Source organism: Anopheles stephensi, chromosome 3 (genome assembly GCF_013141755.1).
Source record: "Anopheles stephensi strain Indian chromosome 3, UCI_ANSTEP_V1.0, whole genome shotgun sequence".
NCBI lineage: Eukaryota > Metazoa > Arthropoda > Insecta > Diptera > Culicidae > Anopheles > Anopheles stephensi.
The window spans coordinates 15,569,688-15,589,240 of NC_050203.1; the positions used below are offsets into that span (position 1 = coordinate 15,569,688).

The following is a 19,553-nucleotide window of genomic DNA, read 5'->3' on the forward strand; positions in this document are numbered from 1 at the left end:
AAGAGCAGCACGGCTTGAGCTCTAGCTCCGATCGCTGCTCGGTGTCGTCGGGTGAGGGAACACCGAAGATCTGTGATAAGGTTGTCCCCGGATACGGGGTGCTCAACTTTTACGCTTCCTGAGCTTCCAGATGTCCTTTGCGAGATAGACACAACAAACGCTAGCTGCTAGGAAACAATCTGACAGGCTTGAGATACGGCACGGAAGAAAAGTTTCATTGGGGAGTTTTTTGGATGGTGAACGGCACACGAGTTCAATGTCGCAGTTGGGGAGTAGGTAGGTACAATTCATTCGCCTCTAGTTGAGGTTGCTCGAAACAATTGGGATATAAAAAAGATCTTTTAATTACTCGTCTATCCACGAGCAACAGCTTTAAAACTGCATGTTGCCGTAAAATATTCGGAAGGACCTTGTCACTCGCGTACTAGAGCGTAAATTAAACAGCTCGCAAACAGGGAACATTATTCATCCCTTTAGAATCGACACAAGGATATTGGTTTGATGGGTACAATAATTTATCGGTGTGTGTAGTACCGTTGATAAATGACATCCGTTGGCATCCGAGGTACTTGTTGCACACTGTTTACGTCCACGTTTGACAGCTGTCATACGGTGCACGCTATATCGTTTCCGCACGGGGTGCACGAATGCACCAAGGAAGCGGTCTGAGGGTGAACAACCTCAAGCTCGGAAGCGGAATTTATTGCTGACATAAATTTTGAATCACTTACCTGACGTCTATTTACGTCAAACACCATTATCGAATGTAATTGTAAGAACACATAGACCAATCCCGCTTAATGCTCGTTTACTTAGCCGGCCAGGATATCGCAGAATTCGCCCACCATTACGCTTGGCGGTTCTATTTTTGTAACAAAAATCTTCTCAAAAGTGGATGTGGATCGTTTGACGTGGTGTCAAAATCTTCCCCCTGAAAGATGCCTTGAACGCCTGGTTGGTGGTGTAGTTAAATCTCGCCGGATTACACGGTGCGTGTGGTTTGGAAGATGTATCCCCGCCACTTGTCCGTCCGTCTAGCTTTTGTACGCTTTTTGAGATTGTTCGATAAAGTTTCGCAACGGAAGCACGCTGCCGCTCCGGGGCGTCGTTTGTTCGCGTTGATTCTTTGCTACTTTGTTGCTGACTGCGACAGCGGTGCCCGGATCGCGCACGCCCGCAAGCCATTTTTACGCCACGAAAACAAGCTATTTTAAGGAATTTAGAACGATAACAAGCATAATGCGACCAGAAAAGGCGATTAGCTGAACCAAAATTGTTTATGCCGAACGATCGATCGCACCGTTGGAGGCACGTGTAATTTTCATCGATTCTCCGAAAGCAGGGAGAGCAACAGTGAGACAAGCGAGACATCAAATCTGCCCCGCCAACAAAAAAAAGGATACTAAAAGTCACAAACGAAATTAAATGCTACTCGAACTGAACCCCGAACCAGCACAACTAAAGTACAGGGAATGTACGCTTCCTTTCGGGTCTCGGGTTTGGATGCTTTTTTTGTGCTTTCGATTCTTTTGAGACAAATTGTCGGATTGTGTTTGATGTTTGCTTGTTTCGTTGCCATTGGATGTCTGAGCCTTTCTGCCTCACAAACCCACCACTTGACGATAGCTTTCCTGCCAACGTGAAACGGTGCCTGTGTGCCGTGACTTTTGCCGAAATGTGTTTTTCTTTTGCGGTTTGTGAAACAGAAAAGCGAAGGAATTTAATTAATTGAATTCCATCCTTCGTTCGACGGGGGTTTTTATCGGGGCTCCTTGTTTGCGCTGGTTATCGATGGCGTGAAGCCGTGTTCTAGATGGCTGGAAGCTGGCACACTTTATCATTTCGGAGGTTCTGGATGGGATCTTTGGATGTTAAGAGGATGTGGCGCGTGCCGGTTGAGGGATGGCGCAGATGGGTTTTTAGCTTGAAATTGTAGCCTTTTTGAGTGTGTGCTTAAGTGTGTGTGTGTGTATACAATTTGATACGATTTTCGACAGCAATCAGCAGCCTCATTGAGGGTTACGTTCCCGAAAGCATTGTTCAAAGAAATGTTCCCCTGCTGGTTTGAATGTTTCTTGGAATGCTTGAACCGTTCAAGGTACATTTAATGTTTGGAAGGGATGTTTAAACAATTAACTGGAATTCTTTTTCGGGGGTTAATTGCTTTAAAATCAGTTGACGCCCCAAGCGAGGGAGCTAATTAGCAGTGCTGATAAATTCTTGGAGTGATGATATTTTTTTCTGGAACCTTAAAGCATGAATGTTTCTTCACAATCGTCCAAGATTGGTTGACAATTTAAAAAGGGGTTTCTGTCCTTAAATTGGAAGATAAAATCTTAAAATTCCGAGACGTCAAATTCTTCAAGAGAAAACTTCTAGATTGAATTTTCCGTTCAATTTTGTAGTTGGAAAACCCTGCCTTACTCTGCCTAAAGAAAGTGCATTTTCCTGCACACAAAGCATGCCTTGTTGCATAAAGCCCTTCTTGCAGGCGTCATTTGATCTCTAACCCTTTTTTCTACGATTGCACAAATTTGTCCACAGTTCTGGCACTCCGAGCCTGCAAAGTGGTAAGCGAGCATAGACCGCTTTCGATATCCCCAAGCAGACTTCAGGCGAGTTGGGCTTTACCCGTCAATCAAACGCGCCAATCCGTGGTGTACTGAAGCCACCAAAACCGATACTCCCTCCGGGGACCGGAGGGAGGCCGTGGCGGACCCAACCGGCAGCAGATCAAGGCAGTTCAAATGTACCACCGTGGGTGATTTATGGTTATTCAATACTCACCATCATTATGTGTCATTTTAGAGACAGACAGACAGACAGCCCGACCGTTGTACCATTAACGGGCCATCATCATCATCATCATCGCCACCACGGTGCGCCTTGCCTGTCAACACTCCAACCAAGCGTGGCGGCGTTCGGCTCTTGGGGCGAGATTGTCAACCTTTTGGCAGTGTTCTCTTTTTATTGGCTTTGACCCATTCATGAGGAGCGCCGTGTGGTGTGTGTGTATTTATTCCCTCGGAGGATTGAAGGCGCTCGACGCCATTTTTGCATTCGTTAATTCGTGTTCTTTAAGCGCCACGTACATTATGGCGTTATGCTGATGCGGTGCTGTGTATGGGGTCAACAATTATTACGAAAGCTCTATCACCTCAACGCATGGCAGAAAAAAAACCGTACGCGAATTAACGCTGATGCTGCCGGAAGGAATCTTTGCCATGTAACGGGTGGCTTTTATGAGCATGTTTACTTAACGCTGGGGGTTTGGGCCCGTACAGTATCATGAGCGGGGCCATCCTTGCAGCCTAAATGGACTCGGTGAGTCGGATGAGGGGTCGCCGTGGGTTGGGTTTAAGTTATTAATATTCATGATGAAAAGAACGCTCGTTACGCGATTCGCGCCCGAATGTATGCAATGCTTTCGGCACATTTGTTAAAAATTTACCGAATAAATCATTCTCAACACGTGCAACATTTACGCGGGGCTGAAATAATATGTTTAATAACGAACAGTGCACAGAGAGCGCAGCTCGGTGCATAATGTGCAATTGCAGTTCGCCCCATGGAACCTATGGAGAATCGCCCAGCGGCACCGATGCATGGCATTATTGGCCCCGAACCGAACCGCCCATCGAAGCGACAATTTAATCAGCTTAATGACATTAGCTGCAGCCGAGCGTGGAGCAAAAATAGGTCTCGATCAATTGCTTGCACTATATTTTGTTCGCACTACCCTTTCTGGCGTCTTTTCAGTGTAGCTTTTTATGCAACACTTTGTAACCTGGTTCGCATAGGTGGCGAACCCCAGCATCGCCGCGTGGTGCCGTAGGTAGGCGACTGTGTTTTCATTACTTGCATTACTTTCGTCGTCCTTCGAAACCCTGGCGGAGTTGTAACGCCCCCAGGACGCAAGAGAGTTGCCCCAGTTGAGTGGAGTCTGTGTGTGAGTGCCTTGTGCAGTAATGCCTTGTGTTGCACGCCGCATACTCCAGCTCGGTGCCCTATTTCTAGACTCCCATCCGAACGATCGGTGGCGTCGTCGCAGTGACACACCTCGATAGTGTTGCCAGTGTCCTCTAGCGATCGGTGATTTTTATCCACCGTGCTTTTTTTTTCTTCACCCACTCTTCCTTTCCCAGATAGCCTTAAACCAGTTTCTTATGGGACTTGTTACTCGTGTAGCTGGCTGGCTGGCTGGTAGTACCATGCACTTAATTTTCTTCCTAACTCGATGACTCGCCACCTCCTACCAACCCTCACGGTGGACTCGGTGAGACATTCCGTGAAGTGTTCGGGTTAGTTTGTTGAAGTCATTTTTTGTCGTTGCTTTTCGTTCGCGTTGCTACTCTACGCTTCTGACGCGTCTTTCCCATAGTGTGCGGCACTCCCCTTGTGGACGGCCGGCGTAATCGTGAGTAATTTTAGGGCTCCATTTGGGGGGAGGGGATTGGTGTTTTGAGGCGCGAGTGGCGTTTAGTCGGTGTGCCCTGCTGTGTCTGGGATGCAGTGGGAGGTCGAGGTTTAAATAACTCCGAAATAACTTGCCCGATCACCAATCGCTTGTAGCGCTGACAACATCATCAATATCAAATGTGACCGTAAAACGGTAAGGGCTCCAGATAACCAGATGGTGGATATATTGGCGCTACCATTAGGTGAGGGTTGGGAGCAATTTTGCGTCCTCAAGTTATGGACGTCCCTGGACGGAACAGATTTAAAAGTCACAGATGTTTCCTTTTATGTGCTGAGAGTTGGAAGACAGCTCACTGAGGCGTGGATATTGAAATATTATAATCGATTATTTGCCTAAATGTATGCAAGTGGGATATAAATCATTGTTTCTCAAATCATCATATAAATCTAACATAATCATTGTAGATTGCACTTTAATCTAATGAAAAAAATGCCTTAACGTATGCAATTGCAATACAAGACTTTATTATTTGACGGAGAAATTTGCCTAAATGTATGCAATTGGAATACATCCCAAACATTTGTCATCGTACTTACTGAAAAGTTCAAGCACGTTTGACTATTGAGGCAGTTATTTCATAATTTAAAGACCTGTGGTCAGAACGGTCATGGACGGTCGGCTGTTGATGCGTCATCCATCGCCATACACGGAAGGCTTAAAGTTCGATTTATCTACCCGTCCGATCATTTCGATCGCCACAGAAACCATTCACACTGTGTTCGCCGTACGACTGCATCGCCTTCATACGACCACTTAGAATGACCTAAATGATTCCGTTTCAAGGAATCGTGCATCACCCGAGGCGAAGGCCTTAACACGCTCCATATTCAATTCGACCTATAATTTTAAAATAAAAACCAACATGAACGTTTTGTGAAGCTTTTTTTTTAAATTTTTGTACCAGATAGCTTTGCTCGCATCGAATCATTGTCCTCCACGTTTAGGTCGAATTCCAGCCGAAATTGTAAAACCTACCCAGCATTTTTTCTCATTTTCCCATGACCCTATCACACTCTAAACCAACTAATCCCCCATCGTTGCTTTCTTTCTTTGTTTTTGCTTCCCCCCAGCTCTTGAGGTGTCATCACTGCCGCAACGGAACCGTTCGCTACCGTGTCACTACCAAGATCCGCACAAACTTTAGGAGTCATAGAGAAAGGTAAGTGCCAAGGGGGAAGGGGCAGCAGAAAAGTGGGAGGGGGACACTATGGTTTACAAAACACTGATCACACTGTGCGTGCCAGTTTATGAGACCACCGCCAGGCTGTCCACTGATTTGAGCAAACTGAATTGCAGCTCTAGTGCGTTTCGGGCATTTCGGGTGTGTGTGTGAGTGCGTGTGAGGTTATGCGGGCCAGTCGCCGGGCTTCCGCCGGGAGACAAATCTCATTTCACAGCTGGGTAAGTGGAGTTTAGACTCGACGCTGGAGTTTTGTTTTGCTTTTCTTTGGTGCATTGTTTCCCAGTGCGGTACTGTTGTCGGCACTCGGGAAATTGGTCAAATTACTTCATCCGCACCGCAAAACCAATGAGGGTCTGATGAGGGTGCTGCCCGGCTAGAAACTGTGACAGCTTCACTTACGTAAACGCATTTCCATCGAACCGGAAATCGGACCGAACGCATAGATGGCACGATGGGGGAGTTTTTTCTTCGGTGTGGCGCAATGGAATTCGGGTTGGAAAGTTTGTTTTTTCGTAAGTCGTCACTTTAGCCGCTTCAATAGGTATTTCCTTTTCCAGTGAGGTTGATTATAAGGTTAAAAATATAACTAACTATTCTTAGCAGTTAAATGTAGCTGTATCGAGCTAAAATACTTAAAAACTGTGAAAACATTTATCTAATAATGCCTTGTTCTCTATCGCGCTCTAGTAGAGAACTCTCGACCAGCAAAACGTGATAAATGACAATGAGCTTTTCCTCTTCCGCAATTGTGACTGTTGAACAAAACAATTACGCATTCACACATTCGTGCTGACCACCACTACCTCCCACATACGTTACGTTACGGGAGGAAAATATGAAAACTCTTGCCAATTTTCCAAAACTTCACCCGGAAAAACTGTCCCACGCCCTAGGCCAAAATCTGCGTGGAAATGCACACAGCTGGCACGGGTGTCCAGCGTTCGAGCGCAGTCTCATCATTTTGTCCACCCAGGTAATGGAGCTTTTCCATCCCATTTCGGTGCTATCGAGAACGGAGGACACAAATTTGCCAACAATTAAATTATAGTCCTCCTGTACCATTGCTGCACACCACGGCGAAACTGTTCGAGCGTGAATCGAGGGGTCGTGAATGGGTAATAATTTCGCCCGGGTCCCCGTTGTTCTAATTAAATGCTTCATGTGCGTCGGGATTGTGTCGGTTGCTGGAGGGCGATTTGGTGTTTTTGGTTAGGAATGTGGAGGTGATTTTTTTGGTTTGTTGTTGTCGGACGTTTTGGTCACACAATCCCGATGCAGAAAGTCCCGGTGGGGTGTTTTGGGTAAGGATATTTTCCGGTTTATATGGACTTCACGGGGAACGTGTAACGAGGAGATACACGCGACATGATTACAATCACAGCTTAGAAAAGCATAAAAACTAAGACACAAGTTTTTTTAATATAATTGAGGTGTTTTATTAAACAATTCAAAACTTGTATTTTAAACTTAATATGATGACTTACAAAATTTCATGCGTGGTTTTTTCATTTATTTAATAACCTTTTTCAAATAATTTCAAATTTTCATTGTCTTTTTTTCTATTGATTATAGTTGAATGTTTTATATACTTTTATCAACAATTTGCTATTGTAAAACGTTTATTAGTTAATTTGTAATTAGCAGCCTCTTTATAAAGTTGATTATTGAGGAAGATCTACTAGCAATTTCGGCTTGTTTTAATTTTTGCCTGACAATTTCTTACTTTTGAAGAGTTTCTAATTGAGATATAATTTTTTTAAAGGCTGCGGTGTTTTCTTATTTATTGTATATCATGAAATGTCATAAATATTTTGCTTTTTCGTTTCTTTTTGCTAGTTATCATATTATTATTTTCCAGTTTCCGTTTCCTGTAATCAACTTCTGTGTATTTTTTGGAAATTATTGTGACACATGTTATAATCGTACAAACAACTTCCCTCCAAACAACAAGCTTTAATTTCCATCTTGCCACCATTCAAAACTTTTCAACCGCCCTTAATCTGTTAAGCTGCCACGTTCTATCACACCTACGCCAAACCCATACGACAAAACGACGGACGAGCACGAGTCCCGAACACGGCAGGCCGGCAGATTTTTCGTACCATCAGCCATCGCCCAACCATCAACATCGATTTGTGAACGGGCGTAAACTATATTTCCAACCGTTTACCGTACCGCGCGATCGTGTGTGGTATCCGTGAAGGCGTAGCTTTCCGTATGTTTATTCGCACAATCGAGCCGTTCGTTCGCGTAGGTTCGTTCACAACACCGGTTGACGTGGTGAACGTGCCAAGTGACATTGATGGTTGTAAATTAAGTCAAGAAGCGTTCAGGTTTTTCACCGAGACATTTCGGGCGGCCGAGGGAAACATTCGGTTTTCCACTAGATTCCCAAAACATGCCGGTAGCTATGTTGACAGTTCATCTCGCTTTCCGCTCGTTCTAAGCCAGCCAGCCAGCAAGCTCGTGTGAGCTGCGTGTGTTGGTGGTGTAACATTTATTGGGGCGTGTATGTGTGTGTGTGTGTTTTCGGGGTGGGATTTATTGGCTTTTGAACGGTTTGTTTGACGTTTATGATTTTTTAAAGAACATCAGCTGCCCGTTTAGACTGTGCTGCATCGGTCGGAGTGGCGTTGATTCGATGTTCGATGCCAAAAGATGGGAATGGATTGCCCTTAAATAATTCAATGCAACAGTTCACGGTTTGATGAACAGAAGGTACCTTGCTAGAAGTAGCATTTCGATTCACTATCACCGGGTTTGTGGATAATAATCCACCATGGGTCCCTCACACAAAATAATCGATCGTAAAGGCTCTAGAAAAATTCTTAGAATTCTTAGGAAAATTTTCACCAAAAATGTTATCAAAACATTCCAACGATTAGAGACACACATTTCTCACACCCCACCAATTCGGAAAAGCGGTCGAAAAGCTAAACATTCTGGCAGATGGGGACTGGCAAGTTCCTTAAATGGGCATGTAGATTGTGCCGTTTATCGATGGTTGTTGTTGTTGTTGTTTGTCCATGTCACGTATAGGAAGGGAAATTGATACCCCCGAGGCCACAACCAAAGCAAAGATCCTGAACAAAATACGTAAGGGAACATTTTGGGGGAGCCGTCAGGAACGCTTGGTGCGTTTGCGTGTGTTTCCGTTTGTTTCAAGTGTCTAATTAATGCCCCGGGAAAGAAATCCTTAAAATACGGCCCACCGCTTTAGAGCCCGGGAAATTGTTATCGTGGTACAAAAGTGTGTATGTGTGCTTGATATGTACACCGAACTGTTGGGTTTGTGGTGGGTGAAGAACGTTCGCTTCCGGCTGTCAGCTACAGTATCTGACAGCTTTAGTAGGTTCCTGTATTTTTTTTTTCCTTTAACACGGGACAAAAAAGGGAAACATCTATAAGCAAAAGCCCCCCCCCCACCCGGTAACGGGAACGAACGTGTACAAATAAGGAAAATCGCTACACTTATTCACTCACACACAAAGAAGGACACTTCACAACGCAGAAAAGCACACGAAACAGAACCGAATTGAAAATCTTTCCCCAGGGGTGGAGAGAGAGAAAAGTTTTTCCACCATCTCCGGAAGTGATTTGTCAGGGGCTGACGAAAGTTTTCCGAAAGCGAGTTGTGTGTGTGTGTGTGTGTGTGTGTGTTTTTTTGTTCCTGCGTTCTTTCTTCTATTCCGCTGGCGTGCGGACTGCTTGGAACTGTTTGAGGCAAAAGTCGGATCGGATCCGGACGGAGAATGACAATCGGCCATTCGTTTCGCCGTACGTCATTCAGTGTGTCATTCAAGTAGGCCTCGTATAAATGCTGGCGGGAAGGAATGGAATAGAAAGCCTTTCCCCGTGCATAGAGCAGCAGGATATAAATTCTCGTCTCGAGAGCTTTTCGATAGACGGGTGGACGGATTTGGTTTTTGTCGTAGATTTTTTTGTCAGTTCACTTGTGTAAATGCAAAGCTCGAACCGGACCAGATATTAGTGGAGGACTGGTTATTTTTTTGCAGCTGACCCATACTGGAACCTTTAGGCCTAGGTGAATCCTGAGTCTTCTAATCGCCGTTCTCGTCGTCATGATTTATGACACACTCACCGTCGGTTCGGGATGGTTCGTTTTTACTCTCGATTTTTTATTTGGCACCCAGAATACAGGGCAGTGTAGATGAATTGAGCAACGATTTGCCATCGGTGAGGAATGGTTTTGAGCGATTTTGAAGCTCTCGAGTAACATCGTCATCATCTCAACGCTGCTTCTTGGCAGTGTGAGTGTGTGCAAATATTGAAATTGGAGCAGTGCCAGCGGAACAAGTTGCGCCGGGTGAAACTTGAGGTTTAACACATCTACGCACGAAGGGTACAAGAAGCGGGGGGTGTTTGCGATTTGATAGCTTCACACTTTATTGACAGAGTGAGCTTGCTGCTGTCATTGATAAGGTTAGGAGTGGTGTCAAGGATAACTGGGTGGCGTTGAGATATTGAGTTATGAATCTGGGATCGTATTTTTTTCTGTTGGGGGTTTTTTGTGTGGATAAAGGAAAATCTCCCGTCTCGCTCGGTCTTGTTTAATTTTTGAGTTTGATTTTCCATGCAAAGTGTTTAGCAGTTTGAGTGATGCATCTTTTCTAAGTTAATACACTTTTTTTAAGTAGTAAAAGGTATTAAAAACTCGGCCTACCATTTCTGGCTTCCTGTGACTTAATTTTCTCATAGAAAAGTAGTCAGCTTTACGAACGGGGGAGCGGTCCGGATGGGATTTGAACCCCAGCCATGCGTATGGAGACTAGTGCTGTTGTCGCATCTACCAGCAATATTTCAATCATTTTGCGCTGATAAATTGTGATTTTTCATACTTTCACCTAATTCTTAAAATTCCTGACACGTATTTTATACTGGGGTTGGAAAAGACCTTAACAAAATATGATTTATCTTATATTTTGAGAATTACAGCTTGACATGATATTTATGGCATTGAATGATTTAAGTATTTGACGAAAGCATGACGAAAAAACATGGAATAATGTAAGAGATAATAATTTATAACTACCAAAACAATAGAAATTAGCTTGAATTCGTCTTAAGTATAAAATAAATGGAAAAGCTCACTGTTTTGAAGCTCAGACTTACTTTTGGGTCGTTCTTCTATATCTCATCTCTGATAGGGGTTCACTTTAAGACTGACTTAAAAATATTTGATTAGAGTTCGTTTGAATACCTATTCTGATCTGATCTCAAATGCTAATAATCAAATATTCTTTGTGTAGAATATTGCCTATCTGTAGGCGCCAATGGTTCAATCCTCTCGAACGCTCATCATTTCAGTGAAAGGGAACTCTTATGAAATATCACTTCTATATGGTACTGAGACCTTATCGAAATGATAATATATCATACAATGCCAATCATTTCGCTTCCAAAAGTTAGTGAATAATAGAAAAGCTAAAACCATAGAGCTAAAACAGCCGTCACAGTTACCAGCTGGAACGGCTAATGAGTTCCCCGGAATTTAAACCACATTCAAATTCTCTATCGCTCTGCTACGGTAGCTCTGGTAACTCTCCTGACGAGATGTGTATTACCTGCATGACCTCCTTTTTCGCCAACCCTTCCAACCAGGTCGAATCTGTCTTCTTTCCACTCAAAGTATCGATGACAGTCAATGAATTTTATCGTCACAAAAAAAATCGTTCAGCAATTCCCCGCGTGGAAATGATAAGCTGAGAGTGAAAACTGTGTCAAAAGATGGGATGGAAAATTTGAATGAGGCAACAAAAGGAATAAAAAAAACAGCCCGTCATCACGTTGGAACTGACGTTTCATCGATTATTCGTGCAAAGGTTGCGGCTAGATTGTGCAAAGTTATTCCACATCCGAATCGAGGTCAAATTGTGGTGAACGAGTAAGTGACAGAGTTTTTTTCATTGTAGCTCGCTTTATTTTACTCCACCGAATCAATCGATCGTAGAGAAAAGCTGGACGCATTATCAAACCATCAAAAACGGACGAGAACCGCGCTCAAAGACAGGCCAGAGCGTTTTTGGGGTGTGAAAATGGGAGCTGCACGATGCTGTGGCTGCTCACTCAATGCACTTTTTTCTCACTTCATTGGGTGAGAAATGGGTGGAAAGAGGGTTGAAGACAGATAAGAAGGACAAGAAGCAATCGGCCGCACAACCGATTGCACAACTTCAAGTGACATTTTGATATTATTTTTCAATCAGCGACCGGCCGTCCGTCCGACCGTCTGTCTGAGCTTCGCGATGCATTCAATATATTTTGCATTTGTCCTTCGTTTCGTGGCGGGTTTTCCCCCCATCTCAGTCTGCCCCTTTTTCTCACCCACCCTTGACGATCTCGATGTCGTTAAGGCAGACTTGCACTCGATCATGCTTGCACGGTTTGCATAATAATTACTGCAAGCCGTCGCCGGTGTCTGGTGGGCCATTTCAGTGCTGGAGATTCCCGCTGGACACCGCTGGACACTGGTGCATTGTGATTGCAGATTTGTGATGGTGGTGTTGTGGAAAATGATTATGCCACCATCAGCTTTATCCCGTCGCCTCGATCCACACTCCGCAAGCTCCGTATGACATAGTTTTTATGTAAACAAACGACCATTTCTTTCGCGCGTACCATTCAGCCCCATTCTGCACGCCGGCAAGTAAATGCTGTTCGTGCAATTGCTGGGTGACCAAGCCAAATGATAGCAAATTGTTTTCCGAAGCACATTCACACACACACAAAAACGCAGCCACCGACGTTTGTGGTTCGCTGATAATGGGGTATGTTCTGCCTGTGTTTGGGTTGGGTGTTGTTGTGTGCATGCAACGTGTTTTCTTTTATTGTTGTCTAGTGTGGCTTTTCGATTCCGCGCTATTGTCACAGTGCCCTACATAGATCGGCAGAAAGGAACGGTAGGAAATGCGCCACATTGTACTTATTTTGTCGCTAACGTAGCTCGTTTCTTGCATACTAACGAGAGGGACAGGTTGGTGTGTTGATGGGGTGGGATTATTTATTATCAGGCAGCGTTTTGATATTTTTTTTTTATGTGTTTTTCTTTCACTATTTCTGTCGATTTTGTTTTAACAGCTTGGCAGTTTTTAATTATTAAATGTTTTTCGGCCTTTTCACTTTTTCGTCTTTTTCACAATTTTTATATATTTTTTTTGTAAATTTTGGACATTTCTAATGCGTTTATTACTTTGTTTGTTCATTTTCTATTAATGGTTAACTTTTCCATTTGTTGGATGTTTTAAGGTACCTTTCGTTCTAATATTTCGCAATTATTTTGATTTGTTTTTATCATTGCTTTTATCTTTTTGAACGATTTCTTATAAATTAGAATTGGTGAGATTGAATTGAAGTTAAAAAATCATCGTAAACGTTTTGTTATTATTTTGATTTTTATACTTCTGTTTTCCCTTTTTATCTCAATATTAATATTCCTTTATAGAAATCATTTCCATTTTCTTGTCTCATGTTTTTTATTAATTTTTTTACTAAAATTACAGGGTTTTTCAGTTGATAAGGTAATAGCATCCATTTTTATTGTACGAAATGGCATTATAAGACGAAATGGCAAACAATGCTAGTTGATATGGAAACGGCTTCAGATGACAGGGAAATCAAATACCTTTTAATGTGATGTTCCCAGATGGTATTGTCATAGTAGCCGTTGATATTGTACGCACTTTTCTGTGTGCTGGGAGGACGCGTACAATTTCGACGACTACTATGACCATATCATCTCAGGGCTTCACAATAAAAGGTATTTGATTTCCCCTGCATCTGAAGCCGTTTCCATATCAACAGGATTTATTTGCCATTTCATTTAAGAAGCCTGCTATTAAAATGGATGCCAGCCTTATCAACTGAAAAACCCTGCAATGTTGCCACTACTTTGTTTTAACATTGTTAATACAATTTTCCTGAACACTTAAAAAAAACTACCTAACAACCAATTATCGGCAAAGAATTTCCCTCGAACAATAACACTTAAATTTCACTTCCCGATGTTTCCGAAATTTCTTGAACCATATTTACATTTCCCTGCACAACGAATCAAAGAACATCTGCAACAGAAAAAAAGGAAAAGGCAAACACGACACAACTCACAACTCAAAGCGACTGTAATTTTTTCCCAATATCTCCTCTGTCAGCAACAAAACCCAAAACCCAGAGCCGGTCAACATGGGCGAACAGATTTTTTAACGAATACTGCACGGCTGAAGCGAAACATTTTTCTTCCCATGTCATCATAATTCGCACACAACACAAATACTATCCAGTGGTGGTCGGGGGTGTGGAAAACTGCACCCGGATGCAATTTTCCATTATTCTCTTCGGTGTGTTTCCATTTTTGTTTTCTTGTTTTGGCTCAATAATATTCATTTCTGCCTGTGCATCCTCTTGTTTGGCGAACTTGTTTGACTTTTCACCGAGTTTTTCCGCTTCTGTCATGTTCTTATGCTTGCTTTCTCCCCCTCCGGGCCGGGTGAATAAATCATGCGTCAGTACGTTTGGGTGGTGGGAGTAAAAACCCCGTCCCGGAATCGAATAGAGCAGTGGGACTAGTTAACCAAAAGCTCAACATTTGTTTGTCCTTCACTGACCCATCCACCCGGGCACTGCTTTGTTTGCGCTCGTATATTGATGATTTCCATGTTTGCCGTGGAAATAATTTATTGGTTATGATTTTTTATCCATCACAAATCAACCAGTTGGGCGACGGTTTCGGGCACATGTTTCACACAGTTCACAGATTGGCTGCAGTTCCACTCATCTGTAGCGTACTGGTTGAGAGCTGAGGAATCGAGTCGAAAAATGAAATCGGCGGGCAGGTAAGGTGCGAGCGAACCGACAGGAAATCAAAAATAACTTCGACCGATCAGGATGGATGGCATTCTGATATTGTAATAAATTTGCCTCGTTTTCGGGGCGTTCGGATCAGCACATTTTTCGGGTGGTCGGTGAAAATGTGTCATGTTTCGTCAGATGATATAAATCAACATTTGAAGTGCGCGGGGCCCGCACTGGTGGACGCACAATGTTGTCAAAGTTTTGTTTTAGGGTCACATTCCCTATGGAGTCACCCACATGAAAGAATGGCGCGTGTTTCGGGTGGTGTTGTGATGGGTTTTGGACATTGAGAATTTTGGAGTTTTGTTACTTTATTTTGGTTGCAGAACTTCTTGAGGTATTTGGATTGATTCAATTAATAGGAAATTATTTTAAAAATCTATCGATAAACCTGGCAAACATATTGATTTTTATGAAACTATTTAAAAATTCTCAAAAATATTTTTTTAAATATTTTGAAGGATTACGGTGCTCATTTTATCTTTCACAAGCAAAGAATGGCTGGAATATTTTATCAAACCCTACCAAGAAAACAAAATGCACATTTCGTTCGTAGCATTTTCCGGTTACAGATGTACATTCATCTTTTCCTGGAATAAATTTCCCATACAGTTTACTCATCCACAACATTGTAATTTGTTTTTCATGCACGAATAAATTATACTCGCGGTTAGTTGTTCACCATTCATTGCTATCTGCGCTCGCGCTCTCTCGAGTCTGGGACCGAACATTTTATGATTTTCCTACAATATTTCAAACGTACACCACTCTGCAATCGGAACTGTACATTCGCACCAAACAAATATCCACACGCGCTACCACATCCGGAAAGGAACGGAATAACGCCAGGAACATGATTACCATACCATAGAAAATGTACACCTTCCCACGGCGATAAGCTCGGCAAATGGCATTTCGGCATTTTATCGGCCTCGCAAAAAACGGATGCATAAGACGACCACCTAGCGTCGGTGTAGTCGTCGGTAGAAGGTGAGAATGTGCCCCAGAACTGTGGCTCGCCACCTACGTTTGCCAATAATAATGAATGCTTTCTGGTGGAAAGCGGTGTGATAACAAACTGTGCACACACCGGTCGATGTCGTTCTCGCTAGAGTATGGCGTAGATACGCTCTCGAAGGAATGGCCGACACGATACTATTATGCACCGAGCACCGCACCCGACAGCACGCGAGAATGACAAATGGTGGGTCGCGTTGGTTTTTCCTGGCCGAGGGAAACGGGGCTCTCCTGCGACGCCACGAGACGCCGTTTAGCGGAAAGATAATCCGTTTTGCAAATGGTGGTTCCGGACTGCTCCGGGTGGGGATGGGTATGAATTATTAAATTCCCCATAAAAGCATATAATTACGCGTCCAGCCAAAGGTGGGCGGGATGTTTGCACCTTTGTATCGTATGGTAATGAGATCAGGTTAGGAGCTCGGGAGAAGGAATAGTCCTTCTCATGCGCTGGCCATGACATTTTCAGGAGGGAAAATGCTTTGTAATAGTTGTTTGAAGTTGTATACTGGGGTCCATAAAGAAGTCATGATTTTGCGAGGAAACATTATAAGATAATTCAAAGAATGGATGAAGGCTTGATCTTCTTCTCCTTCTTCGACTTAGTCTGCTCAGGGCAGAGCAAGGCCATAAAACATGCCCAGATCGCCATTCCGTTCGTTGGAAAATCGGACAGGTTAGACTCCTCCAGATCCATCCAACGAGCTCGGTTCTGGTCCTCTACGCCTCGTGGTGAACAGGTCGCTGACGAGCACCTACCTGGCAGGGCATGAGTCCGGCATCCCCAACACGTGCACCAGCCATCGAATACTTTTGGTTTTGACCATCGTCAGGATATATTAGAGCCGCTTTACCTCCTCAGCTAGCTCGTGTCATGGAGATCAGATATTGTAGACGAAGACCTCTCTGGGTTGTTGTGTCAGAGTAGAGGAGGTCTATAGTCTACAGACTTCCACTGCAGCAACCTATAAGACTTTGTTTGCTTCTTCTCGTTTAGACAATACACCCGGCTTGATTTATCCATATCTATCGATATACCATTTCTGGTCAGTCCTGTCCGGTCAGATAGAGAGAGGGAGAGATAGTTCTGATATGACTTCACATTTGTCTCGTGATTGGAAATTGCTGCTATAATTAGGTAATGGAGGACCTCATTTATTGGTAACATAATTTAGTATCCCTCACTTGTTTACTTACCTACAGTGACCCGGACCTCCAAGTCCAAGCCCAAGCTGCTAAAATCGTGTCGCAACCGCTCAATTAACAATTTAACCAAACGACTTAAACAAAATGTCAGAAATTCTACTGCTAAACCCATCAACTTGTTTACGCGAAACAAAAAAAAGTTTTTAGGTTTATTATAAACATCATTTCATGTTGTACTTTATTAACGTCAATGTGTTTTTTTTTTTATTCTATTTCAGGTAAAACATGAGAACCAATCATCATTCAAACTTTCACCAGTGTCGTTCATTAAATATCCCATCAAGAAGCCATCTCTTATCAAATCGTAAGTTAACGAAAAACAAACCACCTCTTACCCATCAAAAAACCCCTAGCCCACCTGCAAGGCTACTATGCAAATGGACGCGCAAAACCACGCGAAAAGGCATCGTCTCATCCCAGACGAGCTGTGCAGCTCCGTTAATTATGCCAGACGCATATTATTATGCGCTGTTGTGCAACAGCTGCGCGAATTTCGCGACCACATTTATTCAACGGTTGTTCTGCATGCAGTCTGCCCGGTGTGACATTAGCCGAACGTTTCGTAACGATCAAATGCATTCGAACAACAACAAAAAAGAAAAAACAAGATTGAGGTATTTAATGTTACCCTTTATATTCCAAACCCCATTTCGATACGGTTGGCGATTGGGAAAGGTACGCGATTTGGGAATGCGTTTGTGCATCTTTAATTCATTGAGGGTTTCGTACATTTATCAAAGAAAAAGGTGTAGACCACCGATACCGATTCAGTTGCTGAGTTGGAATCTTACTTTGCGTAGCAGTTGTTGACTGAAGGAGGTGAGCGCTCTAATCCTTAAGCCATTAGGATAGGGGTTGATCCGATTTAAGGGTTAACTAAAAAAGTGGTAAGCGGATAATGTTGATGCAATGCGATGAAAAACAAAACTTCTAATCTAATTTATTCAAACTTCCACCCCAAGCTCGATGGGAGCTCAACTCCAAGACAAATTAATACGAGTGAAAGCATTCACCAAACGATAAACATCTGCCCGCCGAAAACCAACCCCTGCCTTCGGGCAACACTTAAAGATGTCTAATATTTTGTGTGGTGAAAATGCGCCTCAAGTGGTAACAAACCGCTGAACGGAAGCTACCGGAAACCCATCCCCATTTGTGTGGCCGGTACGGTTTAAATTTGTTTGACGATCGTGTTGACGTTCCCGGATGACGATTGATGAAGGTCAAGTGTATGTGCATACACTGGCCGCGTACCAGATCGTCTTGCTCATCGGCAACACCCTCGGGGGTGAAATGTGTTTCGGTTTTGTTCGGCTTGCATAGCCCCGGGATAGTTAGCGATAGGTGCTTTCTAAAGTTTGACTCTCCCCGAAAAAAACAACAACCCCCTTCGTCGTAGTCACGGAAGCTGCCGATGTCGTTATGTCCAAGCGTATGTAATAATAGTTGGCCGATGGGTTCCCTCGATCAACGAGATGGGTGCGGTTCTCGAATGGTACAAGCTCTGGACCACCTGGAGCTAGCAGACAACATCACCCGGGTCCGGGTGAGTGGCCGCAGAAGGTGCATCGCACCGGCCGTTGGCGAAACCCTTTCCCCCGAAAACCAGCGGCAAATGATTGGCTAGGGTTTTTTTTACTTTACGCATACGGAACTGCAGCTATCTGCCGCTATCCGAATCTCGTCAATCTTGCCCGCAGGCCAGGAAGGAGTCCATTAACCTTTGCCGGCCATGCTTTCTTGCTGGACCAATCTGTCACGGCCGTGCCGTTTTCGTGTGCTTGTTCGTTGAAGTTTGGAACCCCTTCGCCGTACTGTCCTCCTGGTCGCGTGCAAGGTTAGGTGCGCACGTAAGGAACGAAACGAGTTCCCAACGGATTGCGTACCCAAGTCCAAGGCACCTGTTCAAGGGTGTGTGTGTTTGCCGTAGCACCGAGATGTGACGGCCGGTGATAGTGAGAGTGGACCGCACGTTAATGGCGGCATTGCCTCACCCGAGTCACACAGACCCGCGGTTCATTCATCTCCGTCATCGAATCTGGTGGCGTGGCGTCGTGGAGGGGCACACAAGTGTGGGGAATGTTGGGCGCGAAAGTTTCGCTTTCATGTCCAATGTTTTCTATTTGACCATTTTCGGGACAGCTGGAAAACACCCGGTCGGAGCGGGACCGGTGCACACCAAAAAGGGAATGTTTGTCAACGTACGGCAGGCGCGTGCGTGCTCTGCTCTTGGCGTGGCGCGCGAAAGTGCGAACTGCGGGTCCCGTTTGGAGTTGAACCGTGTTTGTGTTCGGTCTCGGGGCTTCTTTCCTTCTTTTTTTTTTGGGGGGGTACTTCATACAGCAAAGCCGAAGATTGTAGCCAATTAGTTCGATGCGGGGTTGAGGATTTCGTCCCGGGGGTTGAAGGTTTCGTTGACCTTGCGCGTTGATTGCGATGAAAGGTACGCCGACTGTGAGGCGCAACGCGTTAGACGACGGGTTGGAACAATGGGGATGGGGCCGAAAAGAAACAAATAATCCGAGCCCTCTGTTGAGCGTAATTTTTTGCTGGTTGTTTGTTGCAGTGATATTTGGATTTTCGGGGTGTGGGTTTCTGTCAAATATGAAGGGTTCCTATTGTTTTGAAGAAGTGAAATGTTTTGCTGAATGAAATGGAAGGAAATGAGGATCAGAGAGAATTGATTGAACACATATATTATAAGTTTTTTAGATGAAGTCTACGTATTTTTAGGAGTACATCTGGATGGTGAAGATAATATTGGACACTGTGAATATTGCTTGGTGCCCATGTGCTTCT

The 19,553-nt window shown here is 43.9% G+C and overlaps 1 protein-coding gene across 2 annotated transcripts in view; it reads left to right on the plus strand.

The window, feature by feature from the left end:
* The window catches only part of LOC118512694 (platelet binding protein GspB), a 130,251-nt gene that overhangs the window by 73,873 nt on the left and 36,825 nt on the right, over nt 1-19,553 (plus strand). For both annotated transcript variants that reach the window (XM_036057501.1, XM_036057502.1), the window contains exon 4: nt 5,551-5,639. The gene's annotated coding sequence lies outside the window, so the exon portion shown is untranslated. The remainder of the gene's footprint in view (nt 1-5,550; nt 5,640-19,553) is intronic.